The sequence below is a fragment of the Arachis hypogaea genome, chromosome 10 (genome assembly GCF_003086295.3).
Source record: "Arachis hypogaea cultivar Tifrunner chromosome 10, arahy.Tifrunner.gnm2.J5K5, whole genome shotgun sequence".
NCBI lineage: Eukaryota > Viridiplantae > Streptophyta > Magnoliopsida > Fabales > Fabaceae > Arachis > Arachis hypogaea.
The window spans coordinates 59675753-59685752 of NC_092045.1; the positions used below are offsets into that span (position 1 = coordinate 59675753).

At 42.4% G+C, this 10000-nt stretch overlaps 1 long non-coding RNA gene across 1 annotated transcript in view; it reads right to left on the reverse strand.

The window, feature by feature from the left end:
* The window catches only part of LOC140175847 (uncharacterized), a 235569-nt gene that overhangs the window by 154715 nt on the left and 70854 nt on the right, over positions 1–10000 (reverse strand). The window lies entirely within an intron of this gene.

Below are 10000 nucleotides of genomic sequence, written 5' to 3' on the forward strand. Positions count from 1 at the left end.
TAAAAGGGATTGGGAATTAGGATTGCAGAATTTAAACAAGAACAAGTAGATTGCATTAAACATAAAAGAGAAAATTGGCTTGCAGTGAAGTAAATCTTGACAGAAAAGTAAAATGCCTTGAAGAATTTAAAAACAGGAAAGCAGTGCTTAATTTGCTGCAATTTAAAGGTGGTTCAAGATCTCAGGAGTGGAAGAGACTAGATAACAAGTCTAGATCTCAAATCCTTCCTTGATCCAACAAGAACAATTACAAAAGAAGTAAAGAGAAGGAAATTGCAGAAAGAGTAAAAGCAGAAGTAATAAACAGAAAGTAAAATTCAATTATGCAGAAGAAAAATTAACAAGAGTTCTCAAGGTGAGATTGAAACAGAATTTCTTCAATTCTTCACCCAAGATCCAAAGCAAGAAAAGTAGAGAGTGCTCAAGCAAGAACAAGGAAGAAGAGAGATCAATTCTCCTTCCCAATTCTCTAAGAAATTTAAAAGTTCAAAATTAAAATGCAAGTAAAAAGGAAAATTCAAAATGAATTCTAGAGGTCCCAAAATTAAAAGAAAAAATAAGAAGGTTTTTTTATTACATCAAACTAGCTCCTATTTATACACTTTCTATTCTTGGATTTTGGGATTTGGATGGGCTTTTGATTTGGTGAAGAAATGAATTAAGTTGAATTTTTAATTGAATTTCAGCCCAAGTTGAGATGTGCTCCCAGGAGGATGCTCAGCTCACAAGTTGAGCTGAGCATTGAGGCCTTGTGTGTATTTGCCTTGTACCGTGCTAAGCATCAGGGGAATGCTCAGCTCACAAGTTGAGCTGAGCATTGGTGCCTTGGTGCCAATTTGGTGCGCGTCTTGTGCTACTGGCTCGTGTCTTGGTGCGCGCTCCACTCCCCTGGCCGTGCCGAGATGTTCTTGTGTGATGCACCAAGTATAATGCTCTGCTCACTAAGTGAGCTGAGCATTAGCTCTTTCAAGGGAAGGTCCTTGGTTCAAAACCCATGGGAAGCATGCGCTGAAGCTTTTCCTTGGTTTTCTTGTGGTGCCTTGCTTCCTTGCTTCCTCAAGGTGTGGGGTTCGAACCTTGGGGGATGCATTTTGGCCATTTTTGGCTTATTTTCCTTGTGAGTAGCGCCTCCCTCATCCCCCTTGGTCATGGCTTCAAGTCTTGGGGCATGCACTTGCAACTTGTTTTCTTTGAATTATTCCTCAATGCTTTCGACAATGCTCACTTGGTGAGCTGAGCATTGTTTTTCTTTTCCTTGTTTCTTGGCTTCCTATTGTGCTCAGCTCACAAAGTGAGCAGAGCATTGTGCCTTGGTCCCAAGGGAGTGAGTATAGCGCTCACTTAGTGAGCTTGGTGCTCTTGGAGAGAACTTCATGGCTTGTTGCGCCACACTCCCTCCTTTCTTGGCCACACTTTTTCTTCCTTGAGCTACACTTCTTAGGCCACGTTTTCTTCTTTTCTTCTTTTCTTCACCTACAATTAATCAAAACAACCAATCAAAGTATCACCAAATTCACAAGGTTTATAAATCATTAAAACTCAATTAAATTTAGCCTAAACCTCATGATTTAGCATCAATTAGATGGTGGTTGTTTAATTCAAAGAAGTCATGCATTTCCATTCCAAATCACTTACTTAGAATGCAAGAAGGTGCATAAAACCTAATGAAAACAAAGAAAAAGACTAGTGAAACTAGGTTAAGATGACTTGTCATCACAACACCAAACTTAAAACTTGCTTGTCCCTAAGCAAGCATAAAAAATAAGAGGAAATGAAGTGAAAAAGAGAAGCATGCATATCCTTATTAGGCATATAGTTGAACTTGGTTTATGGAGTTTTTATGCAGACAATGAAAGCTCACTTATTGTTTGCTGTTACATAATATACACTTTTCCTCAAAGGCTTACTAAACTTGCTGTTGTAAGGTTTCCTTTTTACTTGCTCCCTTGCTAACTTTTCTTTTCTTATTTTTCTTAACAAGCTTATTATTCTTTGAAGGCTTTGTGTCAAATGTTGCAGCAGCCTTTGGCTTTATTTTTGCCCAACATTTCTTCACCACAGACACATGGCTCACCTTTTTCCTCCTATGATCATTGATGCCCAGCATCTCTTTGGATAACTAAATGCTTTGTAACTAGGTTGCTCTTTATCATGGACTTTCAATTGGCCATCCCAAATCAGTTGATCTAAGTGGCCAGGTTTTTAAATACCCCTTAGAATTTACTTATCCAAGCATATCCTAGTACAAGAACACCATAGGCATGTGTCCTAGGGTCCAAGCTATTAGTGCCTAGCCTTGTTCTTTATTTTTCTTGCCACATTGGCTTTTTCTTCTTCCTTTTCTTTCTGTGTTATTTTGTTCTCAAGGGATTTTTACTGATAAAAACCTTTATGACAGTAGGCTAGTTCACACTTCTATGCAAATGATATTATGCAGCAATTATTTCATGAGTTTTACATTTAATCAAACACATATACCACCACTAACTTCCATTCTAACTTATGCAACATTGGATATTTGCTTTCTAATTCAAACATAGCTCTTTTATTTAGGCATATGGGAAATAAAACAAAATTTAAACTCAATGAGGGATGACAAAATTATGCAGATTATTATACTTAGCAATTTATTTCACTTTCAAACAAATGGACACTTCAGCAAGACGTATAAGATTCCCAAATCAAAACAATTCACAACAGCAAGGATTAAGTTTAGATACAACCTTTGAAGTTGCAACCCTTTGGTTCTTCCTTCCGTTGTGTTCTTTTTGAGTTAAGATGCACAATATCTTCAATGGTTGACTAATGTCCTGCATAATTCTCAAAGGTTGCTTGCTTCTCAAGCCTTTGTGCAACTGGCTAGTCAAAAAAATGATTATGGATTCTCGAACTTACTTTGGTGTGTGAACACCAAACTTAGTTCCTTGCCACTATTTTTTATGCATCAACTCAACCAGTTATGGATTTTCTTGATCTTGCTAAAAGTAATGGAACTAAAACCTAGAAAATAACTAGATGATTGAATGAATTGTCTAGTTGTTTGGAGCCAACATTCTGCATAAGATGAGAATGTGCTTTTAGTTAAATTATGGTGGAACACCAAACTTAAAATCATTCATTCTCCCTTAACTTGTTTTGGTGTGAAACACCAAACTTAGCTCCTTGCATTACAAACCAATTATTCAACATTCTTATTGAAATAAGCTAGAAAAAGGAAACTACCTCAGGTTGGGTTGCCTCCCAACAAGCGCTTCTTTATTGTCATTAGCTTGACATCCTCCATTCTTTGATCATGGAGGCTGAAAATCATAGTGCCTCAGCTGTTCACCTCTTATTGTGAACTTCCTTCCAGTCTCCTCTTTGATGATCTCTAGGTGTTCAAGTGAAAGGATATGGTTCACAGTATAGTACTCAGATAATTGTGGACACACCTTCATTGATTGGGTTTTTATCATCACTTTATCCCCTGGTGAGAAGCCTTCAGTAGGGATCTTCTTGTTTCTCCACCCTCTTGGCCTCTTCTTCTTTTCTTTCTCAAAAGATACTCCCTGCCTTGGTGGTTCTTTATCTGGAGTGTTGAGGTTCTCATCTGGGGGTTTTGGATCTAGTTCCTCCTTGATTTCTTTGGTCTGTTGCACCATCTCTACTTCTTTCAAGCATGGATTTGGAATTCTTGGAGTTAACTCATTGAATGCCTCTTTCAAGCTTTGATCCCTGGCTTTATCCTCTATACAATCTTCTTCTTGAGTGGGCTCATGCAGGGTTTTAAAAACATGGAATGCTAGGTGCTCATCATGCACTCTTAGCAGCAATTCCCCTTTTTCAACATCTATCAATGCTCTGCCCATAGCCAGAAAAGGCCTTCACAGGATGATGGGAGTGTTAGGGTCCTCCTCCATATCCAGGATGACAAAATCAGCTGGGAGAAGGAATTTCCTCACTTTTACCAGCACATTCTCTACAACTCCGATTGCTTGCTGAATGGACTTGTCAGCCATTTGAAGAGCTATTCGAGTGGGTTTCAGTTCAAAAATTTGAAGCTTCCTTATGAGAGTTAGAGGCATTAAGTTTATGCTTGCACCAAGGTCACAAAATGATTTCTCAATAGTTATGTCTCCTATAGTACAAGGTATATAAAACCTTCCAGGATCATCCTTCTTCTCTGGTAGACCTCTTTGGAGAATAGCACTACACTCCATTGTCATTTCAACAGTTTGTCCTTCTTTCAAGGGTCTTTTCTTTGTTAGCACTTCTTTCATAAATTTGGCATATAATGGCATCTGTTCAAGTGCTTCTAAGAAAGGAATATTGATGCTGAGTGTCTTGAATATGTCCAGGAACTTTGAATATTGCTTATCCTCATTTTCTTTTTTGAACCTCTGAGGGTGCGGAAGTTTGGGGACATCTGGCTTCTCCCCTTCCGTCTTCTCTTGTAGCTGTGTTTCAAGGATGTCCTCATCTTTCTTTGAGCTTTTTTCATTCTTGGTCTTTCTCTCCTCTTCACTTCTTTCTTCTGTCTCTTCTTGTGGAACTTTTCTGTTGTGCTCTTCCTGATTGATGGCTTCCTTCTCACTTCCCACTATGATTGCTTTGCACTCCTCCCACGTTGTAGCTTTTCCTTTGTCCCTTGGGTGGTCTTGAGTAGCAATAGGGGATGCATTTGATTGCTTCTCACCCATCTCTGCAATTTGTTTAGCCATTTGTTCCATATGCCTCTCAAGATTTCTGATTGAAGCTTCTTGGTTTTTGATTGTAGCTTCTTGGTTTTTGATTGAGGCTTCTTGGTTTTTACTTTTTATGGCTTGATCCTTTCGTGCTGCTTCCTGATCTTTTTTTGCCATCTCTTGATTTTTCATGAGTTTCTCCATCATTATCTCTTGGTGCTTCATCATCTTTTCTATGAGCATCTCCAGATTAGTGATTCTCTGAGAGTCTTGTGAGATTGGTTGGTTGTGGGGTGTTGATGATTGATGGTAAGTATTCAGATTGGAGACTTGGTTGTTGGATGGATGATGGTTAGAGTTGGGGTAAGTGTTTTGTGGTTTTCTGTATGTGTTTTGGTTAGTATTCGGCTGGTTGTTGTGGTTTGTGTTTTTCCAATTGTTTTGAGTTGACTTCCTTTGCCATGGCTGCTGAGTTTGATTGTGGTTGTCTCCCCATCTGAGGTTGGGATGGTTTTTCCAATAGGGATTGTAAGTATCACCATAGACTTCATTTGATCCAGAATTCTGATTGTGCATATACTGGACTTGTTCTTGCTGTTGCTCCTCTTGAATTTCTTCATTTTGCCCCCAAGTGGTTGATGGTTGGCTCGTGTTGACTGCTGCAACTTGGAGATTGTCAATCCTCTTGGCCATTTGCTCAAATTGTTGTTGAATCTACTGTTGCATCATTTTGTTTTGAGCTAGGATTGAATCCACTCCTTCCAACTCCATCACTCCTTTCTTTTGTGATGGTTGACGTTGCCTTTGGTGAGCAAAGAAGTACTGGTTGTTGGCCACCATATCAATGAGATTTTGGGCTTCCTCTGCGGTTTTCATGAGTTGCAAAGAGCCTCCAGCTGAGTGATCCAATGCTTCCTGGGATTTCAATGTTAAGCCTTCATAAAAATTCTGCAACCTATCCCATTCAGTGAACAATTCAGGAGGACACTTCCTGATTAGAGCCTTGTATCTCTCCCATGCCTCATAGATGGGTTCAGCCTCCATTTGTGTAAATGTTTGTACCTCAGTCTTCAACCTAATGACCCTTTGAGGTGGGTAAAATTTGGCAAGGAACTTGGTTACCAAATCATCCCAATTGTTGATGCTGTCTCTTGGGAAGGATTCCAACCATTGAGTGGCTTTGTCTCTGAGAGAGAATGGCAAGAGCAGTAGCTTGTAGCTGTCAGGAGGCACTCCATTGGTTTTGACAGTGTCACAAATCCTCAAGAAAGTAGACAAGTGTTGATTTGGATCTTCAAGTGGTCCTCCTCCATAAGAACAATTGTTTTGAACCAAGGTGATGAGTTGTGGCTTTAGTTCAAAGTTATTTGCATTAACATTTGGGGTGAGAATGCTACTCCCACAATGTCTAGGATTTGCAAATGTATAGGAAGCCAAAACTCTTCTCTGAGGTGGATTGTTGTTGTTGTTGGTTGCTCCTCCGGGTGGATTTATTGGATTTTCCTCCATTTCTTGGTTCTCTTCTCAACCTCCAAAGTGTTTCAGGATCAAAAGGTGTGGATTCATCGCTTCTTCCTCCTGACATAAACACAGAACAAGGAACCAGAATTAAACACTCTATTGCTAGAGTGATGTTAGTTAGCTTAAGCAAAAATTCAAACAGTTAGTGGGTTAGTAAGAAAATAAAGAAACAGAAAAGAAAAAGTGCTTGATCTAGATCTCCACTTCACTTAATCATTGTCAATCTAATTCATTCCCCGGCAACGGCGCCAAAAACTTGATGTGTGGAAAACGATCCAACACAAAACTCACCGGCAAGTGTACCAGGTCACATCAAGTAGTAAAACTCACTTAGAGTGAGGTCGATCCCACATGGATTGAAGGATTGAGCAATTTTTGTTTAGTGGTTGATTTAGTCAAGCGAATCAAGTATTGGTTGAGTGTTTATAATTGACAGAAGCCAAATTGCATAAAATGTAAAGGGAAAAGGGAGAATTGCAGTAAACTAAAGAGCAAAGAAAATAAAGAGACTGAATCTTAAAGTGCAAGTAATATAAAGTGCAGGAACTTAGATTGCAAGAAATTTAAATGGCTGAAGCTTAAAGTGCAAGAAATGTAAATTGCTTGAATTGTAAAAGGGATTGGGAATTAGGATTGCAAAATTTAAACAAGAACAAGTAGATTGCATTAAACATAAAAGAGAAAATTGGCTTGCAGTGAAGTAAATCTTGACAGAAAAGTAAAATGCCTTGAAGAATTTAAAAACAGGAAAGCAGTGCTTAATTTGCAGCAATTTAAAGGTGGTTCAAGATCTCAGGAGTGGAAGAGACTAGATAACAAGTCTAGATCTCATATCCTTCCTTGATCCAACAAGAACAATTGTAAAAGAAGTAAAGAGAAGGAAATTGCAGAAAGAGTAGAAGCAGAAGCAATAAATAGAAAGTAAAATTCAATTATGCAGAAGAAAAATTAACAAGTGTTCTCAAGGTGAGATTGAAACAGAATTTCTTCAATTCTTCACCCAAGATCCAAAGCAAGAAAAGTAGAGAGTGCTCAAGCAAGAACAAGGAAGAAGAGAGATCAATTCTCCTTTCCAATTCTCTAAGAAATTTAAAAGTTCAAAATTAAAATGCAAGTAAAAAGGAAAATTCAAAATGAAGTCTAGAGGTCCCAAAATTAAAAGAAAAAAGAAGAAGGTTTTTTTATTACATCAAACTAGCTCCTATTTATACACTTTCTATTCTTAGATTTTGGGATTTGGATGGGCTTTTGATTTGGTGAAGAAATGAATTAAGTTGGATTTTTAATTGAATTTCAGCCAAAGTTGAGATGTGCTCCCAGGAGGATGCTCAGCTCACAAGTTGAGCTGAGCATTGAGGCCTTGTGTGTATTTGCCTTGTACCGTGCCAAGCATCAGGGGAATGCTCAGCTCACAAGTTGAGCTGAGCATTGGTGCCTTGGTGCCAATTTGGTGCGCGTCTTGTGCTGCTGGCTCGTGTCTTGATGCGCGCTCCACTCCCCTGGCCGTGCCGAGATGTTCTTGTGTGATGCACCAAGTATAATGCTCTGCTCACTAAGTGAGCTGAGCATTGGCTCTTTCAAGGGAAGGTCCTTGGTTCGAAACCCATAGGAAGCATGCGCTGAAGCTTTTCCTTGGTTTTCTTGTGGTGCCTTGCTTCCTTGCTTCCTCAAGGTGTGGGGTTCGAACCTTGGGGGATGCATTTTGGCCATTTTTGGCTTATTTTCCTTGTGAGTAGCGCCTCCCTCATCCCCCTTGGTCATGGCTTCAAGTCTTGGGGCATGCACTTGCAACTTGTTTTCTTTGAATTATTCCTCAATGCTTTCGACAATGCTCACTTGGTGAGCTGAGCATTGTTTTTCTTTTCCTTGTTTCTTGGCTTCCTATTGTGCTCAGCTCACAAAGTGAGCAGATCATTGTGCCTTGGTCCCATGAGAGTGAGTATAGCGCTCACTTAGTGAGCTTGGTGCTCTTGGAGAGAACTTCATGGTTTGTTGCGCCACACTCCCTCCTTTCTTGGCCATACTTTTTCTTCCTTGAGCCACACTTCTTAGGCCACATTTTCTTCTTTTCTTCTTTTCTTCACCTACAATTAATCAAAACAACCAATCAAAGTATCACCAAATTCACAAGGTTTATAAATCATTAAAACTCAATTAAATTTAGCCTAAACCTCATGATTTAGCATCAATTAGATGGTGGTTGTTTGATTCAAAGAAGTCATGCATTTCCATTCCAAATCACTTACTTAAAATGCAAGAAAGTGCATAAAACCTAATGAAAAAAAAAAGAAAAAGACTAGTGAAACTAGGTTAAGATGACTTGTCATCAGCCGCTGGGCAGGGTTCAAAGGAGGCGACGAAGGATACTCGAGGGACAGGCCAAAGCGTCACCTGCTTCGGCCAGAACCGAAAAGCCGCACCGTCTAGAACGAGCCATGTGAACGAGTCACAAAAACAAGCCACACCAGGTCGGGACCCGTCGTAGGTCGAGCCTAGAGCCAGGCCGAGCACAACGCGATGCCCCACCAGAGTGGACACAAACCTAAAGCCGTCTTCCGCGACTTGCCCCTTCCAAGTAATAGGACGGGGACGTCGTGTTGCCCCCGGCGCACGACACACCTGCTGCACGGATATCGGTCATCCGCGTCGTGCGCCACACCAGGCCTAGCCTAGCATTGGGCCGCGCACGCCGTGTTGCCCCTCGCGGGGGCGCACAGGCCGCCCGCCGTTCCCACGCCGTGCTCAGACTTGGGGGATGATCCCTTGTCCTGGGCCAAGCTCAAGGAGTTGCCCCGGGCGGGTGCCCAAGGCAAAACACCTACACGCCATGATCCCTAGGTGGTGCCTGGATGGGCCGTGCATGAGCGTGTTTCCCTCGTTGTTCCTACGGCAATCGGGTTTCACCGGAGCCCGACGCCCATGATCAACCTTCGACTGGGGGCGGGTGACCCCGGCAGTAACTCCACAACCACAACGTGCTTGCTAGTGTGCCTAGGGAACGTGCATCTTGCTGGCATTGCGCCCAGCAAGCCTTTGGGCATCTCACCTTGCTCGCATTGCGCCAAGCAAGCCTTTGGGCAACTCGAGTTTCAGCACGGCCGTTTGGTGCGCGAGGCAAGGAGCCAGACACACTAACAACCCGCACACCACTCATCCGCCACCACGGTCCGCAAACCCAGCACGCCCGGACGAACCGCCCCCCGCACGCCTTGGAGTGTGCAGGCAAGCGGAAGCATACGAGAGTGCCGAGCCAACTCCGCTGGGCAGGGTTCGGGGGAAGCGACGAAGAACATTCAAGGGACAGCCCGAGGCGTGAGGTGCTTCGGGCGATAATCGAACAACCCCACCGTCTAGATTAAGCAGCACGCACAACAAAACCAACACCGCGTCGGGCACCGTCTTGCGTCGACCCTAGATGTAGGGCGAGCACGCCGCAGGTGCACAAGGCACAACTCCACCACGCCATGCTCCCTAGGTGGTGCCTAGATGGGCCGTGCATGGACGTGTTTCCCTTCTTGGTCCTTTGGTGATCGGGGTTTGCAGCAGCCTGACGCCCGTGCTCAACCTTGGACCCGGGGCGGGGAACCCCGACGGCACACCACAACCACAACGGGCTTGCTAGTGTGCCTAGGGGATGGCAAGGCATCGTGCATCTTGCTGGCATTGCGCCCAGCAAGCCTTTGGGCAACTCGGGTTTCAGCAGCACCGCACCCCTCCCCCCTATAATAGGCTGCCGAGCCATTACCAAAGTGCCACGGGTAGAAAAACGGAGCAAAAAAATTGCAGAACTGTGATTTTTGACCTGGATGTTTTTG